The sequence below is a fragment of the Acipenser ruthenus genome, unplaced genomic scaffold (genome assembly GCF_902713425.1).
Source record: "Acipenser ruthenus unplaced genomic scaffold, fAciRut3.2 maternal haplotype, whole genome shotgun sequence".
NCBI classification, from domain to species: domain Eukaryota; kingdom Metazoa; phylum Chordata; class Actinopteri; order Acipenseriformes; family Acipenseridae; genus Acipenser; species Acipenser ruthenus.
In genome coordinates this window covers 115,132-139,356 of record NW_026708112.1, presented here as the reverse complement: position 1 = coordinate 139,356, position 24,225 = coordinate 115,132, and the positions used below count along the sequence as shown (strand labels likewise).

The following is a 24,225-nucleotide window of genomic DNA, read 5'->3' as shown; positions in this document are numbered from 1 at the left end:
ATTTCAGTATCTCCCATATGATATTTATAATGCACATTTTTATTGCCCGCATGCAATACTTTCCACTTTCCTCTATTAAATTTCATTTGCCAGATCATTTTGAATGATGGCAGCAACGCACACATGAACGAGGGACGGAGCACTGCAGAGCCTTCATTACTTCTGTGTGTATTACGCACTTTAAATAAAATCTGTGCAGTTATTGTGAAGCAAAACACGACAACGGCCCCGATTTCACAAAAACGACACATAAAAAGACATTTTTTGAAGGATTCCTTCTGACGCGCTCTTCCCTTGAAGCGCTGAACACTCATAAAAGCTTTTTTTTTTTTTTTTTTTGGTAGGACTGCCGCGTGCGCTCTTTTGAGAGCTTTGTGGATGACAAGTGCACTGTAATTATTTTGAAAGGGATGACAGGACCTGCTCATGACGAGGCCTCAGATATGCAAACATAATATTCATTTCAGACCTGCACTGTAACATTTAAACGCGCGTTCTCTAGTCTAGTGCTCGCTCCCAGTTTTATACAGGTTCATTCGTCTCAATAAGTCTCATTCCAGCAGGACGCTCAGATGAAAATGCGTTGTGATTGGTTGCATGAGGACGTTGGAGCTGGTGTTCTGACGATCTGACCCGGTAGCTCAGATTGTCAGACCAGTCCATACATGCCAACAGTCCCTATATGGTCGGGACAGTCCTGATTTCATAGCCAATGTCCCGCGTCCCGATGCATAGGAAGAAAGTCTCTATATTTCCCCATAGAAACAGAAAATCATTTATTCTACACAGTCGAGTTAGTGAAAACCACACGCTGTGCTCTTCTAGCGGCTGACACCTGCTGATCACTAACTTATACAACGGTAAGAATGCTTCATTATGTCTATTTTTACTGTCATGATGGTCGTGTGGTGTTGAGTTGGGGGGGGGGGTTCGTTTATTATATGAGATGTTTTTGCGTATGACTCCTCCCATGGGTGTGATGCGTATGATGCCCCCCATCCTGGAAACGAGCGTCCCGCTGAACAGTTTCTAAATGTTGGCAAGTATGCTAGTCTGTAAAACTGCGATACCCCTCAGAATGCACTACCCTGATTGAAGCATAGCAGACGTTCATTCAAAGGCAGTAAACTATACCCAGAGAAGCTTGCAGTCTATACTGTCTATATATTAACAAAATATGCTTTTTTTTAAAAGGATTTTTAATACTATAAGTGAGGCGATGCGTCCGCGAGTCAAAGAGTGTGGATCAGAGGGGGTGTACTCTCTCACAGGGATCAGAGGGGGTGTACTCTCTCATGTGGATCAGAGGGGGTGTACTCTCTCACAGGGATCAGAGGGGGTGTACTCTCTCATGTGGATCAGAGGGGGTGTACTCTCTCATGTGGATCAGAGGGGGTGTACTCTCTCATGTGGATCAGAGGGGGTGTACTCTCTCATGTGGATCAGAGGGGGTGTACTCTCTCATGTGGATCAGAGGGGGTGTACTCTCTCATGTGGATCAGAGGGGGTGTACTCTCTCATGTGGATCAGAGGGGGTGTACTCTCTCACAGGGATCAGAGGGGGTGTACTCTCTCACAGGGATCAGAGGGGGTGTACTCTCTCACAGGGATCAGAGGGGGTGTACTCTCTCACAGGGATCAGAGGGGGTGTACTCTCTCATGTGGATCAGAGGGGGTGTACTCTCTCACAGGGATCAGAGGGGGTGTACTCTCTCATGTGGATCAGAGGGGGTGTACTCTCTCATGTGGATCAGAGGGGGTGTACTCTCTCATGTGGATCAGAGGGGGTGTACTCTCTCATGTGGATCAGAGGGGGTGTACTCTCTCATGTGGATCAGAGGGGGTGTACTCTCTCATGTGGATCAGAGGGGGTGTACTCTCTCATGTGGATCAGAGGGGGTGTACTCTCTCACAGGGATCAGAGGGGGTGTACTCTCTCATGTGGATCAGAGGGGGTGTACTCTCTCATGTGGATCAGAGGGGGTGTACTCTCTCATGTGGATCAGAGGGGGTGTACTCTCTCATGGGGATCAGAGGGGGTGTACTCTCTCATGTGGATCAGAGGGGGTGTACTCTCTCATGTGGATCAGAGGGGGTGTACTCTCTCATGGGGATCAGAGGGGGTGTACTCTCTCATGTGGATCAGAGGGGGTGTACTCTCTCACAGGGATCAGAGGGGGTGTACTCTCTCATGTGGATCAGAGGGGGTGTACTCTCTCATGTGGATCAGAGGGGGTGTACTCTCTCATGTGGATCAGAGGGGGTGTACTCTCTCATGTGGATCAGAGGGGGTGTACTCTCATGTGGATCAGAGGGGGTGTACTCTCTCATGTGGATCAGAGGGGGTGTACTCTCTCACAGGTATCAGAGGGGTGTACTCTCTCACAGGGATCAGAGGGGGTGTACTCTCTCATGTGGATCAGAGGGGGTGTACTCTCTCATGTGGATCAGAGGGGGTGTACTCTCTCATGTGGATCAGAGGGGGTGTACTCTCTCACAGGGATCAGAGGGGGTGTACTCTCTCATGTGGATCAGAGGGGGTGTACTCTCTCATGTGGATCAGAGGGGGTGTACTCTCTCACAGGGATCAGAGGGGGTGTACTCTCTCATGTGGATCAGAGGGGGTGTACTCTCTCATGTGGATCAGAGGGGGTGTACTCTCTCATGTGGATCAGAGGGGGTGTACTCTCTCATGTGGATCAGAGGGGGTGTACTCTCTCACAGGGATCAGAGGGGGTGTACTCTCTCATGTGGATCAGAGGGGGTGTACTCTCTCATGGGGATCAGAGGGGGTGTACTCTCTCATGGGGATCAGAGGGGGTGTACTCTCTCATGTGGATCAGAGGGGGTGTACTCTCTCACAGGGATCAGAGGGGGTGTACTCTCTCATGTGGATCAGAGGGGGTGTACTCTCTCATGTGGATCAGAGGGGGTGTACTCTCTCATGGGGATCAGAGGGGGTGTACTCTCTCATGGGGATCAGAGGGGGTGTACTCTCTCATGTGGATCAGAGGGGGTGTACTCTCTCATGTGGATCAGAGGGGGTGTACTCTCTCATGTGGATCAGAGGAGGTGTACTCTCTCACAGGGATCAGAGGGGGTGTACTCTCTCATGTGGATCAGAGGGGGTGTACTCTCTCATGTGGATCAGAGGGGGTGTACTCTCTCATGTGGATCAGAGGGGGTGTACTCTCTCATGTGGATCAGAGGGGGTGTACTCTCTCACAGGGATCAGAGGGGGTGTACTCTCTCATGTGGATCAGAGGGGGTGTACTCTCTCATGTGGATCAGAGGGGGTGTACTCTCTCACAGGCATCAGAGGGGGTGTACTCTCTCATCTGGATCAGAGGGGGTGTACTCTCTCACAGGGATCAGAGGGGGTGTACTCTCTCATGTGGATCAGAGGGGGTGTACTCTCTCATGTGGATCAGAGGGGGTGTACTCTCTCATGTGGATCAGAGGGGGTGTACTCTCTCACAGGGATCAGAGGGGGTGTACTCTCTCATGTGGATCAGAGGGGGTGTACTCTCTCATGTGGATCAGAGGGGGTGTACTCTCTCATGTGGATCAGAGGGGGTGTACTCTCTCATGTGGATCAGAGGGGGTGTACTCTCTCACAGGGATCAGAGGGGGTGTACTCTCTCATGGGGATCAGAGGGGGTGTACTCTCTCATGGGGATCAGAGGGGGTGTACTCTCTCACAGGGATCAGAGGGGGTGTACTCTCTCATGTGGATCAGAGGGGGTGTACTCTCTCATGTGGATCAGAGGGGGTGTACTCATGTGGATCAGAGGGGGTGTACTCTCTCATGTGGATCAGAGGGGGTGTACTCTCTCATGTGGATCAGAGGGGGTGTACTCTCTCATGGGGATCAGAGGGGGTGTACTCTCTCACAGGGATCAGAGGGGGTGTACTCTCTCATGTGGCTCAGAGGGGGTGTACTCTCTCATGTGGATCAGAGGGGGTGTACTCTCTCACAGGGATCAGAGGGGGTGTACTCTCTCATGTGGATCAGAGGGGGTGTACTCTCTCATGGGGATCAGAGGGGGTGTACTCTCTCACAGGGATCAGAGGGGGTGTACTCTCTCATGTGGCTCAGAGGGGGTGTACTCTCTCATGTGGATCAGAGGGGGTGTACTCTCTCACAGGGATCAGAGGGGGTGTACTCTCTCATGGGGATCAGAGGGGGTGTACTCTCTCATGGGGATCAGAGGGGGTGTACTCTCTCACAGGGATCAGAGGGGGTGTACTCTCTCATGTGGATCAGAGGGGGTGTACTCTCTCATGTGGATCAGAGGGGGTGTACTCTCTCATGTGGATCAGAGGGGGTGTACTCTCTCATGTGGATCAGAGGGGGTGTACTCTCTCACAGGGATCAGAGGGGGTGTACTCTCTCATGTGGATCAGAGGGGGTGTACTCTCTCATGTGGATCAGAGGGGGTGTACTCTCTCATGGGGATCAGAGGGGGTGTACTCTCTCATGGGGATCAGAGGGGGTGTACTCTCTCATGTGGATCAGAGGGGGTGTACTCTCTCACAGGGATCAGAGGGGGTGTACTCTCTCACAGGGATCAGAGGGGGTGTACTCTCTCATGTGGATCAGAGGGGGTGTACTCTCTCACAGGGATCAGAGGGGGTGTACTCTCTCATGTGGATCAGAGGGGGTGTACTCTCTCATGTGGATCAGAGGGGGTGTACTCTCTCATGGGGATCAGAGGGGGTGTACTCTCTCATGTGGATCAGAGGGGGTGTACTCTCTCACAGGGATCAGAGGGGGTGTACTCTCTCATGTGGATCAGAGGGGTTGTACTCTCTCATGTGGATCAGAGGGGGTGTACTCTCTCATGTGGATCAGAGGGGGTGTACTCTCTCACAGGGATCAGAGGGGGTGTACTCTCTCATGTGGATCAGAGGGGGTGTACTCTCTCATGTGGATCAGAGGGGGTGTACTCTCTCATGTGGATCAGAGGGGGTGTACTCTCTCATGTGGATCAGAGGGGGTGTACTCTCTCATGGGGATCAGAGGGGGTGTACTCTCTCATGTGGATCAGAGGGGTTGTACTCTCTCATGTGGATCAGAGGGGGTGTACTCTCTCATGGGGATCAGAGGGGGTGTACTCTCTCATGTGGATCAGAGGGGGTGTACTCTCTCATGTGGATCAGAGGGGGTGTACTCTCTCACGGGGATCAGAGGGGGTGTACTCTCTCACAGGGATCAGAGGGGGTGTACTCTCTCATGGGGATCAGAGGGGGTGTACTCTCTCATGTGGATCAGAGGGGGTGTACTCTCTCATGTGGATCAGAGGGGGTGTACTCTCTCATGTGGATCAGAGGGGGTGTACTCTCTCATGGGGATCAGAGGGGGTGTACTCTCTCATGTGGATCAGAGGGGGTGTACTCTCTCATGGGGATCAGAGGGGGTGTACTCTCTCATGTGGATCAGAGGGGGTGTACTCTCTCATGTGGATCAGAGGGGGTGTACTCTCTCATGTGGATCAGAGGGGGTGTACTCTCTCATGGGGATCAGAGGGGGTGTACTCTCTCACAGGGATCAGAGGGGGTGTACTCTCTCATGTGGATCAGAGGGGGTGTACTCTCTCATGTGGATCAGAGGGGGTGTACTCTCTCACAGGGATCAGAGGGGGTGTCCTCTCTCATGTGGATCAGAGGGGGTGTACTCTCTCATGGGGATCAGAGGGGGTGTACTCTCTCATGTGGATCAGAGGGGGTGTACTCTCTCATGTGGATCAGAGGGGGTGTACTCTCTCATGTGGATCAGAGGGGGTGTACTCTCTCATGGGGATCAGAGGGGGTGTACTCTCTCATGTGGATCAGAGGGGTTGTACTCTCTCATGTGGATCAGAGGGGGTGTACTCTCTCATGGGGATCAGAGGGGGTGTACTCTCTCATGTGGATCAGAGGGGGTGTACTCTCTCATGTGGATCAGAGGGGGTGTACTCTCTCATGTGGATCAGATGGGGTGTACTCTCTCATGGGGATCAGAGGGGGTGTACTCTCTCATGTGGATCAGAGGGGGTGTACTCTCTCATGGGGATCAGAGGGGGTGTACTCTCTCATGTGGATCAGAGGGGGTGTACTCTCTCATGGGGATCAGAGGGGGTGTACTCTCTCATGTGGATCAGAGGGGGTGTACTCTCTCACAGGGATCAGAGGGGTGTACTCTCTCACAGGGATCAGAGGGGGTGTACTCTCTCATGTGGATCAGAGGGGGTGTACTCTCTCATGTGGATCAGAGGGGGTGTACTCTCTCATGTGGATCAGAGGGGGTGTACTCTCTCATGTGGATCAGAGGGGGTGTACTCTCTCATGTGGATCAGAGGGGGTGTACTCTCTCATGTGGATCAGAGGGGGTGTACTCTCTCACAGGGATCAGAGGGGGTGTACTCTCTCATGTGGATCAGAGGGGGTGTACTCTCTCATGGGGATCAGAGGGGGTGTACTCTCTCATGTGGATCAGAGGGGGTGTACTCTCTCATGTGGATCAGAGGGGGTGTACTCTCTCATGTGGATCAGAGGGGGTGTACTCTCTCATGTGGATCAGAGGGGGTGTATCTTGTAACAATTGTAAGTTGCCCTGGATAAGGGCGTCTGCTAAGAAATAAATAATAATAATAATAATAATATTATAACTTACTGAAAATGGTAGCTCAGATTTATGGGCGTGTATCGAAGGGGGAGGAAAGTCACAGAAACATCACGGCACATGCAGATTTTGTGAAGGTAGCGAGTCGCTCAGATTGTCAGAACAGCGGCTCTCCTCGCACAGGCTGCAGCGTGCAAGGGAAGTTATGACCTGGGGCTTTCAAACGCACAGCCTGCTTTTACTGGAGGTGAGCGGGATACGAGTGAGCCAGCGTGTGGGGCTGGAGGTCCAAAAGACTAATACACGCGAATGAATAATAATAATAATAATAATAATAATAATAATAATAATAATAACGCAGGAAGGGGGAGAGCAAGAGATCTACAAGCGTAGGCTAAACACAGGGGGGGTAGGGTTGATAAGACGGGAGCGGTCCGGAAGGCATCGCCTCAAGTGTGTGCTACATATGCAGGTGTCTCCAATATTCTGTCCACCCTCTGCAGATAGTCATCACACCTGGAGTTTGCTTGTTAGGTTTCTCTGCTGACTCTGCGTTTTAATAAAAACATCTACAGCTCCAGTTGTGTGATCTTTCATTAACTTTAATGACGTTACCAGACTCTGAGCAGCTAGACTTGCAATATTAATGCTGATCGCAGTTGAATCTACAATACATCTTAGTTATTAACACACTGTACAGACGGCACCCCATTCTCTCACCTCTTATTAGCTTTATTAACAGTATCGCTGGTCCCTCCCTTTAAAGGAGCGCTGACCATCTTTAAAATCCATTCTCTTAACTCTTATTAGCTTTATTAACAGTATCGCTGGTCCCTCCCTTTAAAGGAGCGCTGACCAGCTTTAAAATCCATTCTCTCACCTCTTATTAGCTTTATTAACAGTATCGCTGGCCCCTCCCTTTAAAGGAGCGCTGACCATTTTTAAAATCCATTCTCTCACCTCTTATTAGCTTTATTAACAGTATCGCTGGTCCCTCCCTTTAAAGGAGCGCTGACCATCTTTAAAATCCATTCTCTCACCTCTTATTAGCTTTATTAACAGTATCGCTGGCCCCTCCCTTTAGAGGAGCGCTGACCATCTTTAAAATCCATTCTCTCACCTCTTATTAGCTTTATTAACAGTATCTCTGGTCCCTCCCTTTAAAGGAGCGCTGACCATTTTTAAAATCCATTCTCTCACCTCTTATTAGCTTTATTAACAGTATCGCTGGTCCCTCCCTTTAAAGGAGCGCTGACCATCTTTAAAATCCATTCTCTCACCTCTTATTAGCTTTATTAACAGTATCGCTGGTCCCTCCCTTTAAAGGAGCGCTGACCATCTTCAAAATCCATTCTCTCACCTCTTATTAGCTTTATTAACAGTATCTCTGGTCCCTCCCTTTAAAGGAGCGCTGACCATTTTTAAAATCCATTCTCTCACCTCTTATTAGCTTTATTAACAGTATCGCTGGTCCCTCCCTTTAAAGGAGCGCTGACCATCTTTAAAATCCATTCTCTCACCTCTTATTAGCTTTATTAACAGTATCGCTGGTCCCTCCCTTTAAAGGAGTGCTGACCATCTTTAAAATCCATTCTCTCACCTCTTATTAGCTTTATTAACAGTATCGCTGGTCCCTCCCTTTACAGGAGCGCTGACCATCTTTAAAATCCATTGCCTGACACACAGCTGTTTCGTTCAACAAAACCTTACTGTGTTTTATTTTGCCTGCAGTGTCTATGGGGAAATCCCACTGGTTTGGACTCACTACTGTTCTGCACTGTTCTGACTGTGAAAGCGCTGCCATGGCGATGGGGGGCGGATGATGTCACTGACAGGCTGGTTGTAAGTGAGTTAGTGATTCTCGGCCATGCAGTGTTTTTTTTTTTTTTTTTTTTTTACACAGCGTCACCAAAGCAAACGTCATGAATTGCGTGTCAGTATGTAACAGGGAGGGAGAGAGAAGGGGGGGTGAAGTGGCTCTCGCTGGCCTCTCTCACAGGAATACTAATGCGCTGAACTGAGAGCTGCGCGGTCGAATCACCGGGGGAACGCGTCAGTACAGAGAGGAGGGACACAGACAGGGAGAGCAGATAAAAACCTGATAGACACCGACGAGAGAGAGAGAGAGAGAGGGGGGGAGAGACACAGAGAGAGATCATTGAGGGTATAGTTAGCACACTGTGGTCCCGTTCTACCAGCCTCACCCCATTGTAGCTGCCCTATACTTGTGCTACCATTGCCCCTCAGTGTAATACAGAACCATTGCAGTGCTGCTGTCTGTCTGTCTGCCATTGAAGATCATTGAGGGTATAGTTAGCACACTGTGGTCCCATTCTACAAGCCTATACCCATGCGAGTGTTTGGTATAACACAGAATCGCTGTCTGTCTGTTGAGATCACTGGCAAAGCTTTCCTCTCTGCTGATGTTTGAAAACCCTGGATCATAAGCGCTCAAGCAAGATTAATTGGCACTGGGGCCTCGCTCACAAACACACTCGGAACCCACAGCATTGTGGGCTGTCTGCTCTCTGGTGCTCCCTCCTAACTTTCTATCTCAACCATCACCTCATTAAACACAACTGTGTAAAAAGAATTCCTCAGTTGTTCTGCATTAGACTACAAGTATAGGGCAGCCACAATGGGATGAGGCTGGAAGAATGGGACCATAGTAGAGCCACACTGCTTCCCTCCCAGTCCCTCCTCAGCTCCACTAGAGCCACGCTGCTTCCCTCCCAGTCCCTCCTCAGCTCTGCTAGAGCCACACTGCTTCCCTCCCAGTCCCTCCTCAGCTCCGCTAGAGCCACACTGCTTCCCTCCCAGTCTCTCCTCAGCTCCACTAGAGCCACACTGCTTCCCTCCCAGTCCCTCCTCAGCTCCACTAGAGCCACACTGCTTCCCTCCCAGTCCCTCCTCAGCTCCGCTAGAGCCACACTGCTTCCCTCCCAGTCCCTCCTCAGCTCCGCTAGAGCCACACTGCTTCCCTCCCAGTCCCTCCTCAGCTCCGCTAGAGCCACACTGCTTCCCTCCCAGTCCCTCCTCAGCTCCGCTAGAGCCACACTGCTTCCCTCCCAGTCCCTCCTCAGCTCCGCTAGAGCCACACTGCTTCCCTCCCAGTCCCTCCTCAGCTCTCAAAAGGTTAAAGTTCATAGATTTCCGGACGGAGTAGTTCTCACTATTGACCGGCTGCCAGTTTTGCTGTGTTTTTATGAATAATACTGTACTTCTGGGACTGCAGTCAATTCACTCCTAATCTGCAGCCTCGGTAGACCAGCATAGTTTGCTCTTGGCATCCTGCCTGTTGCTTTTCCCTCAAATAACCAGCGATTGATTTCAAGGGTTTTCTACAAGGTTTGTGTGAACACACGTTACCTTAAAAGAACCAAAACCATCAGTTCTTCATATTCTTGTGATCTGAATCTTTATCACTGACTAGGGTATAGTTAGCACACTGTGGTCCCATTCTACCAGCCTCACCCCACTGTAGCTGCCCTATACTTGTGCTACCATTGCCCCTCAGTGTAATACAGAACCATTGCAGTGCCGCTGTCTGTCTGTCTGCCATTGAAGATCATTGAGGGTATAGTGAGCACACTGTGGTCCCATTCTACCAGCCTCACCCCATTGTAGCTGCCCTATACTTGTGCTACCATTGCCCCTCAGTGTAATACAGAGCCATTGCAGTGCCGCTGTCTGTCTGTCTGCCATTGAAGATCATTGAGGGTATACTTAGCACACTGTGGCCCCATTCTACCAGCCTCACCCCATTGTAGCTGCCCTATACTTGTGCTACCATTGCCCCTCAGTGTAATACAGAGCCATTGCAGTGCCGCTGTCTGTCTGTCTGCCATTGAAGATCATTGAGGGTATAGTTAGCACACTGTGGTCCCATTCTACCAGCCTCACCCCATTGTAGCTGCCCTATACTTGTGCTACCATTGCCCCTCAGTGTAATACAGAGCCATTGCAGTGCCGCTGTCTGTCTGTCTGCCATTGAAGATCATTGAGGGTATAGTTAGCACACTGTGGTCCCATTCTACCAGCCTCACCCCATTGTAGCTGCCCTATACTTGTGCTACCATTGCCCCTCAGTGTAATACAGAGCCATTGCAGTGCCGCTGTCTGTCTGCCTCTCATTGAAGGTCATTTCTAGTTTCCACTCCGCTGTAGCTGTGTTGCGCTGAGGGAGCCCCTGTGTCTCTTTCTCCAGTAAGCTTCACGTCTCTCGTTCCTCTCTGTGTCCGGTGATGGATGCGGTGTGGGAGGGATCGCTCTCAGTGCTCAAGTGATCTGTGCAGATTAAATGTCAGAGCCACAGTGAGTCAGACCTCCTCTGGTCTCGTTCCAGACCGTCGCCCGCTCAGTGAATCACTCGCAGTGTATATTTTATCAGAGCGAGGGGGGGGAGGGAGGATTTAAACTCCAGGAAAATAGCATTCGGAGCCCTGATTGCTGCAGTAATTCTTCCTAGTTCTGCTATGCATGGTCTGTTTTTTGTGTTTTAATGCTTCCCTATGCTTTACCACACCTCTCTGTGCTTTACAATGCTTCCCTATGCTTTACCAGACCTCTCTGTGCTTTACAATGCTTCCCTATGCTTTACCAGACCTCTCTGTGCTTTACAATGCTTCCCTATGCTTTACCAGACCTCTCTGTGCTTTACAATGCTTCCCTATGATTTACCAGACCTCTCTGTGTTCACAATGCTTCCCTATGCTTTACCAGACCTCTCTGTTCTTTACAGTGCTTCCCTTGCCTTTGCTTTCACAGGGAAAGAAGGAAAGAGGATGTGAGAGAGAACGACAGCGATATGATAGAAAGCAGAAAGAGAAAGAGGGAGGAAGAGGGATGGAAAGAGGAGAGAGAGAGAGAGAGAGAGAGAGAGAGAGAGAGAGAGAGAGAGAGAGAGAGAGAGAGAGATGGATTGGCTCATTCCTTCAATGGGAGATCGTCCAGCAAAGTCCTGCCTTTTAAAGTGACTCAATGTTATTGACTGTGTTGGGTTCAGAGGCATGCTAGCAGTCGCTCAGTCAAGCTGTCAATTCTCTAATGTGAGCCTTCACTCCTGGGGGGGGATTTCACCCTCCAGCCCCCCACTAACCCCCTGATTAACCCTTTAAGGTCCTACACCAGACTTTGTATGACACTACGTTGGTCCACAGTGTCTTACAATGCAGTGCAGAGTCAGACACTTACTACACAGGCTCTACAGCAGCTACAGTTAATATAGACCGCCAATTACCTTGATTAGGATCAATATTCCCCCAGATTGGATCCCAGCAGAGGCAGGTGAAAGGCAGCGATGAGAGGCTAGTGAATTAGCTCACTGTGTTAATGCAGTGCTTTGGAATAATTTATAGGTATCTTTTTAAAGAAAAGTCTGTTTCACTTCAAGCAGAAAACCCAAAAGGCTCCAATTACAGGCTGAAATCTCTTTGCTAGCGTATTTTTAACTAGCTGCTGTTTTATTATTTATTTTTTCTTCTGTACTCTGTGACTAAATTATACATAAAAAAAAAAAAATAATATGTCAAGTCGACCCTTCAGAAGGATCCGGGAGCAGAAAAAATAAAAAGTTTGATCTTGAAGAATAATTAAAATACTTAAAGATTTATATCAGGGACAGACACGAGGCAGCCCCTGAGCTAATTATAAAGTCAAAATTAATAATCGTAAAAAAAAAATACAAAATAATGAAAAAGCAGTGAAGTTATTAATTTTAAAAAAAATGACATCTAGCTGTGATGTGATGATCCCAAAATAGATTCAAATATTCAGCCGCTCCCTCCCTCTCTCCCGCCGTTTTCATAAAATAAGATTATCTTTCTGAAATCAGATCATAAGCCATGAAGAAAACGCACTGACCGCTGGAACTAGGGTCAGTTACAATTGGCTGAAGCAATTTCTAATTAACTGCAGTTCATTTCTCTAGGATGTGTGTATTTGCAGCAGTGGTTATTATCGCTGGGATATTTAGAATAAACAGTAAATCGTGTTAATAACGTGGGTAGATGTTTATGTTTTTAGTATAATTCTAATTCTAATTGTAATTAGTGCAGCATGTGGTCACACTTACATTTTCACACCTATTTAGAGAATCGCTAGTTCGATTGGGATGAAACTTGTCTGTCTGTCTGCCTGCCTGCCTGTCTGTCTGTATCACACTGAGATTTCGTCCAATTGTGAGGAAGCAGCAGTGTGGGGTAGTGGTTAGGGCTCTGGACTCTTGACCGGAGGGTCGTGGGTTCAATCCCAGGTGGGGGACACTGCTGCTGTACCCTTGAGCAAGGTACTTTACCTAGATTGCTCCAGTAAAAACCCAACTGTATAAATGGGGAATTGTATGTAAAAATAATGTGATATCTGTATAATGTGAAATAATGTATAACGTGATATCTTGTAACAATTGTAAGTTGCCCTGGATAAGGGCGTCTGCTAAGAAATGAATAATAATAATGAAACTCGCTCAGGAACCTTCTTTAGCTCAGAGAGGATCAGAATCTGGAGGTGTCTGTCTGTCTGTCTGTATCACACTGAGATTTCTATATAAATTTAGAGAAGCGTTTGTCTGATTGTGATGAAACTCGCTCGAGACCTTCTTTAGCTCAGAAGTTATTGACAGGATCAGAATCTGGAGGTGTCTGTCTGTCTGTATCACACTGAGATTTCTATATAAATTTAGAGAAGCGTTTGTCTGATTGTGATGAAACTCGCTCGAGACCTTCTTTAGCTCAGAAGTTATTGACAGGATCAGAATCTGGAGGTGTCTGTCTGTCTGTCTGTATCACACTGAGATTTCTATATAAATTTAGAGAAGCGTTTATCTGATTGTGATGAAACTCGCTCGAGACCTTCTTTAGCTCAGAAGTTATTGACAGGATCAGAATCTGGAGGTGTCTGTCTGTCTGTATCACACTGAGATTTCTATATAAATTTAGAGAAGCGTTTGTCTGATTGTGATGAAACTCGCTCGAGACCTTCTTTAGCTCAGAAGTTATTGACAGGATCAGAATCTGGGTGTGTGTGGAGGCTGTCTGTTGTATTAACTTGGTGAACTTTTATAAGGGGACAAAATATATATATTTTTTCTTGTCTCAGTTAACATGCACGTTGGACCGGGTCTCTTTAAGATATCCTGCAGAGAATTTGGCCTGAAGACTAGAAATATCGCCGGACAGACGCACGTTATAAACAAACACGTTTTGATTTTTTTTGTGTGTGTGTTTTATTTTCTCTGGATGTTAATGAAACACAGAGGACTCAGCCTAGAGTTAATGAAAAGCCCTCGACCTTTGCGTTGCACATATAGACGCTGGCGTTGCTTGAAATGAATTCAGAAGGGGGAGTGTGCCTGACATTTCACAGGCGAATTTCACATTTCTTGGGTGACATTTCAACTTGGCAACACCGGCCGCAGAAAGAGACCTGCTTTATGTCCTGGAATTGATTTGTTTTAAAACAAATTATTCTCACTTCTTATTTACGCCAAGCAAAAAAGTAGGCTATGCAGACAACACTGCAATGGGACCAGTGTGCTAACTATACCCTCAATGATCTTCAATGACAGACAGACAGACAGCGGCACTGCAATGGCTCTGTATTACACTGAGGGGCAATGGTAGCACAAGTATAGGGCAGCTACAATGGGGTGAGGCTGGTAGAACGGGACCACAGTGTGCTAACTATACCCTCAATGATCTTCAATGGCAGACAGACAGACAGCGGCACTGCAATGGCTCTGTATTACACTGAGGGGCAATGGTAGCACAAGTATAGGGCAGCTACAATGGGGTGAGGCTGGTAGAATGGGACCACAGTGTGCTAACTATACCCTCAATGATCTTCAATGACAGACAGACAGACAGCGGCACTGCAATGGTTCTGTATTACACTGAGGGGCAATGGTAGCACAAGTATAGGGCAGCTACAATGGGGTGAGGCTGGTAGAATGGGACCACAGTGTGCTGACTATACCCTCAATGATCTTCAATGGCAGACAGACAGACAGCGGCACTGCAATGGCTCTGTATTACACTGAGGGGCAATGGTAGCACAAGTATAGGGCAGCTACAATGGGGTGAGGCTGGTAGAATGGGACCACAGTGTGCTCACTATACCCTCAATGATCTTCAATGGCAGACAGACAGACAGCGGCACTGCAATGGCTCTGTATTACACTGAGGGGCAATGGTAGCACAAGTATAGGGCAGCTACAATGGGGTGAGGCTGGTAGAATGGGACCACAGTGTGCTAACTATACCCTCAATGATCTTCAATGACAGACAGACAGACAGCGGCACTGCAATGGTTCTGTATTACACTGAGGGGCAATGGTAGCACAAGTATAGGGCAGCTACAATGGGGTGAGGCTGGTAGAATGGGACCACAGTGTGCTGACTATACCCTCAATGATCTTCAATGGCAGACAGACAGACAGCGGCACTGCAATGGTTCTGTATTACACTGAGGGGCAATGGTAGCACAAGTATAGGGCAGCTACAATGGGGTGAGGCTGGTAGAATGGGACCACAGTGTGCTAACTATACCCTCAATGATCTTCAATGGCAGACAGACAGACAGCGACACTGCAATGGTTCTGTATTACACTGAGGGGCAATGGTAGCACAAGTATAGGGCAGCTACAATGGGGTGAGGCTGGTAGAATGGGACCACAGTGTGCTAACTAGCTCCTCTACCACTGAAAGCAGGACTGAGGGAGTCTTTTTTTATATTTTAGACCTCAAATAATGAATTGCTTCTGTAAGCTTGATATTGTGTTTTTTTTTATGGAGAAGATGAAAAAAACTGAAAACTCAATTCTCTGGAGTCCAGTTACACAGGGAATTTTACACTGTGCTTCAGTGTAATATCAAAGAAAAGAGAGAGAGAGAGAGAGAGAGAGAGAGAGGGAGAGAGAGAGAGAGAGAGAGGTGAAAGCTGCAAGCCTTCCTCAAATCTCGTTATGCTTTTCTGTTTGGTGCAGCTTCCTCAGTCAGCCTCTGTCTTTGATGTGCTAATTAAGATGCTGCTGTGTCCTAATTAAAGGTACTGCCCGTCCCAGATTATGACCGGTGTTCCATCCGCTTCAAAGCAAATAAATAAACACATCAATAAATAAAACGGATTAGACTCTAAAAATAAATCTGAACCAGTTTGATTCCATCTCCAAATGAGAGACAGCTTTGAAAGCTTGAATCTCATCGCTGGCTTTCACCTTCCTCTGGAGGCCTGGGTTCAAATCAGGGGCGAGGGGGCGCAGACAGACAGACAGATTGAATTAGCCCACTGTCTGTCTGTGTGTGTGTGTCTATCTGTCTGTGTGTGTGTGTGTGTGTGTGTGTCTATCTGTCTATCTGTCTGTCTGTGTGTGTGTCTACCTGTCTGTCTGTGTGTGTGTGTCTACCTGTCTGTTTTATATGTGTGTGTGTGTGTCTACCTGTCTGTCTGTCTGTGTGTTTGTGTGTCTATCTGTCTGTCTGTGTGTGTCTATCTGTCTGTCTGTGTGTGTCTATCTGTCTGTGTGTGTGTGTGTCTATCTGTCTGTGTGTGTCTATCTGCCTGTGTGTTTGTGTGTGTGTCTGTCTCTCTCTGTCTGTGTGTCTCTCTCTGTGTGTGTGTGTGTGTGTCTGTCTCTTTCTCTCTCTCTGTCTGTGTGTCTCTCTCTGTGTGTGTGTGTGTCTGTCTGTCTCTCCGTGTGTCTCTCTGTCTGTCTGTCTGTGTGTGTGTGTGTGTCTGTCTGTATCTGTCTGTCTGTCTGTGTGTGTGTCTACCTGTGTGTCTGTCTGTGTGTGTGTGTCTGTGTGTGTGTCTATCTGTCTGTCTATCTGTCTGTCTGTGTGTGTATGTGTCTATCTGTCTGTCTGTGTGTCTATCTGTCTGTCTGTCTGTGTGTGTGTCTATCTGTCTGTGTGTGTCTATCTGCCTGTGTGTCTGTCTCTCTCTCTCTGTCTGTGTAGGTGTGTGTGTGTTTGTCTCTCTCTCTCTCTCTGTCTGTGTGTCTCTCTCTGTGTGTGTGTGTGTCAGTCTGTCTCTCCGTGTGTCTCTCTGTCTGTCAGTCTGTTTGTCTGTGGCTCCTAGCCTCCAGATTGGAAGTCAGTTCTCCAGAGGAAGGTGAAAGGCAGCGATGAGAGGCTGTGTTTCTCTCCGCTCGGTTTCCCCTGGAGATAGGGCTCTCCCTGTGATGGTGAATCTCCTCTATCATTATTATTCAAGTCCTCCTCGCTGTGTTGTTCCTTCTCTTGTTACCGCAGGGCAAAGCCTCGCTGCTTCCCCATCAATCCCTCTCTTTCATTCCCACAAAAGCGGACAGAGATTTAGAGCGCAAATTTCCTAACCCCTTAAAAGTAACACCACTGTACAAGCAAAGCACAGGGAAGCATTGTAAAGCACAGAGATGTGTGGTAAAGCATAGGGAAGCATTGTAAAGCACAGAGAGGTCTGGTAAAGCATAGGGAAGCATTGTAAAGCACAGAGAGGTGTGGTAAAGCATAGGGAAGCATTGTAAAGCACAGAGAGGTCTGGTAAAGCATAGGGAAGCATTGTAAAGCACAGAGAGGTCTGGTAAAGCACAGGGAAGCATTGTAAAGCACAGAGAGGTCTGGTAAAGCATAGGGAAGCATTGTAAAGCACAGAGAGGTCTGGTAAAGCATAGGGAAGCATTGTAAAGCACAGAGAGGTCTGGTAAACAATATTTAAAATCATTCTACCAGCCTCACCCCATTGTAGCTGCCCTATACTTGTTGCCCCTCAGTGTAATACAGAACCATTGCAGTGCCACATTTTTACACAAAACTTCGCTGACAGAAATAAAAGAAATACAGATGTTTTTTAAACCCATTATCAGGACGTTCCTGACTGCAGAGATTAGCTCCTGACGAATGCAAAGCCGGACGATTACAGGGAAGAAAACAAACTATTTTATTTTCCCCCCGTTGCTAGGGTACCAACATGAGCTTGGCAAATCCTCGACTGAAAAAAATAAACATAATAATCATTTTCTTGGGAGCGGAGAGGGAGAGAGAGAGAGAGAGAGAGAGAGAGAGAGAGAGAGAGAGAGAGAGAGAGAGAGAGAGGGAGAGAGAGAGAGAGAGAGAGAGAGAGAGAGGGAGAGAGAGAGAGAGAGAGAGAGAGAGAGAGAGAGAGAGAGGGAGAGAGAGAGAGAGATTGAGAGATGCTTGTTTTTATCCACGCTACTGGAGTGAAGCCAGAAAAACAAATACATTGGATATGGTGAAACTACAAAGCTATAGCTAATACGTCTGGGGCATTGTGTATTATAATTACTGTATAAACACATGTTTCACAATCTACTGCATATTAACACTATCTGTCAATAGCACAGCATGGGACTGATTCACCTGCCATAGCACTGTCAATAGCACAGCATGGGACTGATTCACCTGCCATAGCACTGTCAATAGCACAGCATGGGACTGATTCACCTGCCATAGCACTGTCAATAGCACAGCATGGGACTGATTCACCTGCTATAGCACTGTCAATAGCACAGCATGGGACTGATTCACCTGCCATAGCACTGTCAATAGCACAGCATGGGACTGATTCACCTGCTATAGCACTGTCAATAGCACAGCATGGGACTGATTCACCTGCTATAGCACTGTCAATAGCACAGCATGGGACTGATTCACCTGCTACAGCACTGTCAATAGCACAGCATGGGACTGATTCACCTGCTATAGCACTGTCAATAGCATAGCATGGGACTGATTCACCTGCTATAGCACTGTCAATAGCACAGCATGGGACTGATTCACCTGCCATAGCACTGTTAATAGCACAGCAAGGGACTGATTCACCTGCTACAGCACTGTCAATAGCACAGCATGGGACTGATTCACCTGCTACAGCACTGTCAATAGCACAGCATGGGACTGATTCACCTGCTACAGCACTGTCAATAGCACAGCATGGGACTGATTCACCTGCTACAGCACTGTCAATAGCACAGCATGGGACTGATTCACCTGCTACAGCACTGTCAATAGCACAGCATGGGACTGATTCACCTGCTACAGCACTGTCGCTGCCCCCCCTCCTCTCCTCTCTCTTATGTAATCCTCTGATGTATATAATCCCCTCCGATTCATACCGGGGGTGGGTGGGGCGCATCGAGTTTAGCTCCCTGGGCAGCGAGGTTTTAATCCGCTTAAAAAAGGTCTTTAAGCCCCTCATTACAGGAAGCTTTCAGGATCTGCTCTTTGTCCCGCAGCCGGCCGCGTTATCCACGAAAGAGAGGAACATGAAACGCAAAAAATATAACGGAGAAGAAAAAGGATGTGTATGCAGTCGGAACAACGATAAAAATTAATCAGACTAATTTATATTATATATATATATATATATATATATATATATATATATATATAAATAAACGGGGCAGCAGTGTGGAGTAGTGGTCAGGGCTCTGGACTCTTGACCGGAGGGTCGTGGGTTCAATCCCAGGTGGGGGACGCTGCTGCTGTACCCTTGAGCAAGGTACTTTACCTAGATTGCTCCAGTAAAAACCCAACTGTATAAATGGGTAATTGTATGTAAAAATAATGCGATATCTTGTAACAATTGTAAGTCGTCCTAGATAAGGACGTCTGCTAACAAATAAATAATAATAATAATTATATATATATATATATGTATATATATATATATATATATATATATATATATATATATATATATATATATAGAGGTAGTGGACAAAAAAATAGAAACCCCAATGTAAAGTCACTTCATAAGGAGTTGGGCCACTATGCTATCCCGCTCTGTGGAGTTCCCGTTGGACCGTTTTTGATTAAACTGTCCGGTCGCGCCCCAGGTTGAAATTTGCAGTCAATTGATCTGCAGTCGCTCGCCTGTTTTGCCGTGCACTTCGCATGAACGCACGGATATCACGATCCTGGAGTATGCGTTTCCGCCCGCTGTTGCCCTTTGCTGATGATGTCATTCCCTCGGAGTTCCATGCCGACATCACGTTAGACACCGTTGCTCGTGAAACATCAGCAAGTTGAGCTGTCTTGACCACTGAATCTCCTGCCAAACGCGCCCCGACAATCACCCCTCTTTCAAAGTCACTGAGGTCTCCTCTTGCAGCCAGTAATTATATTATTATTAATTTCTTAGAAGACACCCTTATCCAGGGCGACTTACAATTGTTACAATTATATCATATTATTTTTTATATACAATTAGACATTTTTACTGGAGCAATCTAGGTAAAGTACCTTGCTGAAGTGTACAGCAGCAATGTCCCCCACCTGGGATTGAACCCACGACCCTCCGGTCAAGAGTCCATAGCCCTAACCACTACTCCACACTGCTGTCTCATATGCAACCAGACCTGTCCAGCATTTTTCTACATGCCCCTAAGCATGCTGGGATGTCATTTGCTTAATTAACGCATGAGCCACACCTGTGTGGAAGCCCTTGCTTTCAATATACTTGGTGTGCCTCATTTACCCAGGGGTTTCCATTTTTTTTGTCCACTACCTGTATATATATATGAAAAAAACATGAGAGAATGTGGCTGTTCCCAAGCGAGATAACTGGTGTGAATTGGGAACAGCCACAGACTATAAAAGAGAGCATTAGAGAGAGAGAGAGAGAGACAGACAGAGAGTGAGACAGACAGAGAGAGACAGAGACAGAGAGAGAGAGAGAGGGGAGAGAGAGAGAGAGAGACAGACAGAGAGAGGGGAGAGAGCGGAGAGAGCGAGAGACAGAGAGAGAGAGAGAGGGGAGAGAGAGAGACAGAGAGAGAGACAGAGAGAGAGAGACAGAGAGAGAGACAGAGAGAGAGGGGAGAGAGAGACAGAGAGAGGAGAGAGAGAGAGGGGAGAGAGCGAGAGAGAGACAGAGAGAGGAGAGAGAGGAGGGGAGAGAGAGAGGGGAGAGATCGATTGATCACCAGGGAGCTGGTTTAGGAAGAGAAGTGCCGAGTTCAAGAAAAGAAAGGCCTTTTGTAAAGTTACATTCTTGTGTGAAAAGTGCTTGTGTGACTGGGGGACGGTTCAGCCTGTTGTGATAAGCAATAACAGACGAAGCGAAAGAGAAGTTGCAGGCTTCTTGTTTGAGTCCAGATAAGTGTAGTTTATTGAAGATAAAAGTTCTGAGTTGCAAAGTTGCAACCAGACATCTTAAAGGTTACATGGTGACAACAGTTTGCAGGTATCCTCTCTCCAAGCACGGATCAGAGCAATACAAAGAACATTTCAGTATTCTCAGTTTAAATGCAGTCCTTCAGTGACATCATGATTTCTCTTTAAACCAATCAGACAAAGACACAAATCTCTTATCACTTGGTTAATTGTCCATTGTCCTAACCCTAGCTTCCAAGCATCTGGTTCAATCCAGTTTCTCTTTGAAGTAGCTCGTTTTTTTTTAACCCTCCTAAGTAAACCTGTTTAATATCTAGTCTGTAAATATGTTTAACAATGTGTTGGTAACTCTAACACAAAAACAATGATCCACCCTAAATGGCAAATGCCTTTCTTGTTAGAACTGGACATCAAAGGAGAGGCCAACACCTATTTCAGATTGTCTTGGAGCCTTGTCCTAGCAAAGACAAAAGAGACCAGAAAGATCTTTATCACCTTACTATCTAACTAGGAATTTAACCAGAATCTGACTTAATGTTCAACCCATTCTGTGAGTTGTATTTGAAGACCAAAAAATCATTTATATCTAAATAAAATGTTCTAACACAGCCGTCCAGTCTGATAGTGACGGGCTGTTTAAAGTGAAGTGAGGCTCTGCGTTTCAGCTCGGCGTTTGTTTGGTTTCTTTTTGTGTTGTAAATGAAATTAAAGTGCATGAACGTGCTTCACCGTGCGATTCTTGTGTCTGGCTCTAAAGGGCAAGCAAGCTGAGTACGGAGAGGCTACGTTACATAATACACACTGCTGGTGTATCTCTGTGTGTGTTACAGATGCAGGTACAGTACTCTGCAGTGTGGTGTATCTCTGTGTGTGTTACAGATGCAGGTACAGTACTCTGCAGTGTGGTGTATCTCTGTGTGTGTTACAGATGCAGGTACAGTACTCTGCAGTGTGGTGTATCTCTGTGTGTGTTGCAGATGCAGGTACAGTACTCTGCAGTGTGGTGTATCTCTGTGTGTGTTGCAGATGCAGGTACAGTACTCTGCAGTGTGGTGTATCTCTGTGTGTGTTACAGATGCAGGTACAGTACTCTGCAGTGTGGTGTATCTCTGTGTGTTACAGATGCAGGTACAGTACTCTGCAGTGTGGTGTATCTCTGTGTGTTACAGATGCAGGTACAGTACTCTGCAGTGTGGTGTATCTGTGTGTGTGTTACAGATGCAGGTACAGTACTCTGCAGTGTGGTGTATCTCTGTGTGTGTTACAGATGCAGGTACAGTACTCTGCAGTGTGGTGTATCTGTGTGTGTGTTACAGATGCAGGTACAGTACTCTGCAGTGTGGTGTATCTCTGTGTGTGTTACAGATGCAGGTACAGTACTCTGCAGTGTGGTGTATCTCTGTGTGTGTTACAGATGCAGGTACAGTACTCTGCAGTGTGGTGTATCTCTGTGTGTGTTGCAGATGCAGGTACAGTACTCTGCAGTGTGGTGTATCTCTGTGTGTTACAGATGCAGGTACAGTACTCTGCAGTGTGGTGTATCTCTGTGTGTGTTACAGATGCAGGTACAGTACTCTGCAGTGTGGTGTATCTCTGTGTGTGTTGCAGATGCAGGTACAGTACTCTGCAGTGTTTTCCAGTGCTGGCTAATTTGCAAGGCAAATGTCACGTATGGTGATTAGTCTGTTGTGCGGAATGTAATAAAATGTTTGGTTTTTTTTGGCATTTCATTCAACGCCCCCATCTTTCCTCGCGTTGATTTTATTTGAAGTGTTTATTCAAGTTACATCTGACAGTTTTCACTTGCTTGTTCCTTTCGGCTCCAACAGATACAGCATGTAAATCAGAAAAGCTCTGTACTGTCATTACTTTATTACGAAGCTGAGATACACACACACACACACACACACACACACACACACACAGATAGACAGACAGACAGACAGACAGACACACACACACACAGACACACACACACACCCACACAGACACACCCACACCCATACACAGACACACACTGAAAAACACAGACACACAGATACACACACACACACACACACACACACACACACACACCCACACAGACACACCCACACCCATACACAGACACACACTGAAAAACACAGACACACAGATACACACACACACACACACACACACACACACACACACACACTCACACACACACACACACACACACACAGACACACACAGATATACACACAGACAGACACACACACACACACACAGACACACACACACACGCACACCCATACACAGATACACACTGAAACACACACACACACAGATAGACAGACAGACAGACACACACACACACACACACACACTGACACAACCATACACACAGACACACACTGAAACACACACACACACAGATACACACACAGACAGACACACGCACACACACACACACAGACACACACACACACACACACACACACAGACACACACACACACACACACACACACACACACACACACATACACACACTGAGACACACACACACACAGATACACACACAGACAGACACACACACACACACAGACACACCCATACACACAGACAGACACACGCACACACACACACACAGACACACACACACCCATACACACACAGACAGACAGACACACACACACACACACACACACACACACACACATCTTCTCTAAATACAGACTTTGCATGGACTCGCATTTTGCAACAGGCTCATCTAAAACAGAGAAGCCCCTCTGCTAGGCTCGCTTAGTTTGGCCTGGCATTATCTAAAACACAGAGAAGCCCCTCTGCTAGGCTCGCTTAGTTTGGCCTGGCATTTTGTGATATGTTACCAGTTTCTCTTTGCTATGATAGTAAAGATTACGAACACAAGCAAATCTGCTAACGAGAGGAGTCCGGTTCAGCCCATCATCGGAGCTCGTCCCCTTCCCAGCTGATCCATCTCAGAACTGTGTCACATGTCGGGTCTCCGAGGATCCCAGTGCTTCAGCATCGACAGCTGACCCGTCCCACCCCCTCCCCACTCCCTGTGTGAAGACGTGTCTCCTTCCCTCTGTCCCCTCACTCCCACACTGTGTGTGTTCCCCCCCGGTCCTGGCTTCTGTGCTTAAAGTATTGGGCTTGTCAAATCCTGTAGAGATTTTTAAAGACCTCAATCAAGCCTCTCCTAATTCATCTTGGCTCTAAATAGGTTCCCTCCATCTATCTGAGCTCATGAAGGTCCTGCAGGGATCTGTCTGGTTGCTGCCCAGAGTTAAACGCATTGCACAAGCTCATCAGATCCTCCTGTGATTTACAGGCTGCACGTTTGACTGCATACCCACAGCAATGCCTTTTTCCATTGATTCTGCATTTAGAGCCAGCTTCACAAAGCACTGCCAGCACTTGGCAGGCTGCTAGCTAGCAAGCTGTCTTATTTTGAACCTGTTTAAAAAAACACAGTATTTTAAAACGGAACGACGGTGTAGAAATCCACTCAGTAAAAAGCTCTG

General features: G+C 47.3%; 1 protein-coding gene across 1 annotated transcript in view; it reads right to left on the bottom strand.

Annotated features, from left to right (window-relative positions):
* LOC131729635 (protein phosphatase 1 regulatory subunit 29-like) overlaps positions 1 to 24,225 on the bottom strand; it is a 49,471-nt gene that overhangs the window by 6,609 nt on the left and 18,637 nt on the right. The window lies entirely within an intron of this gene.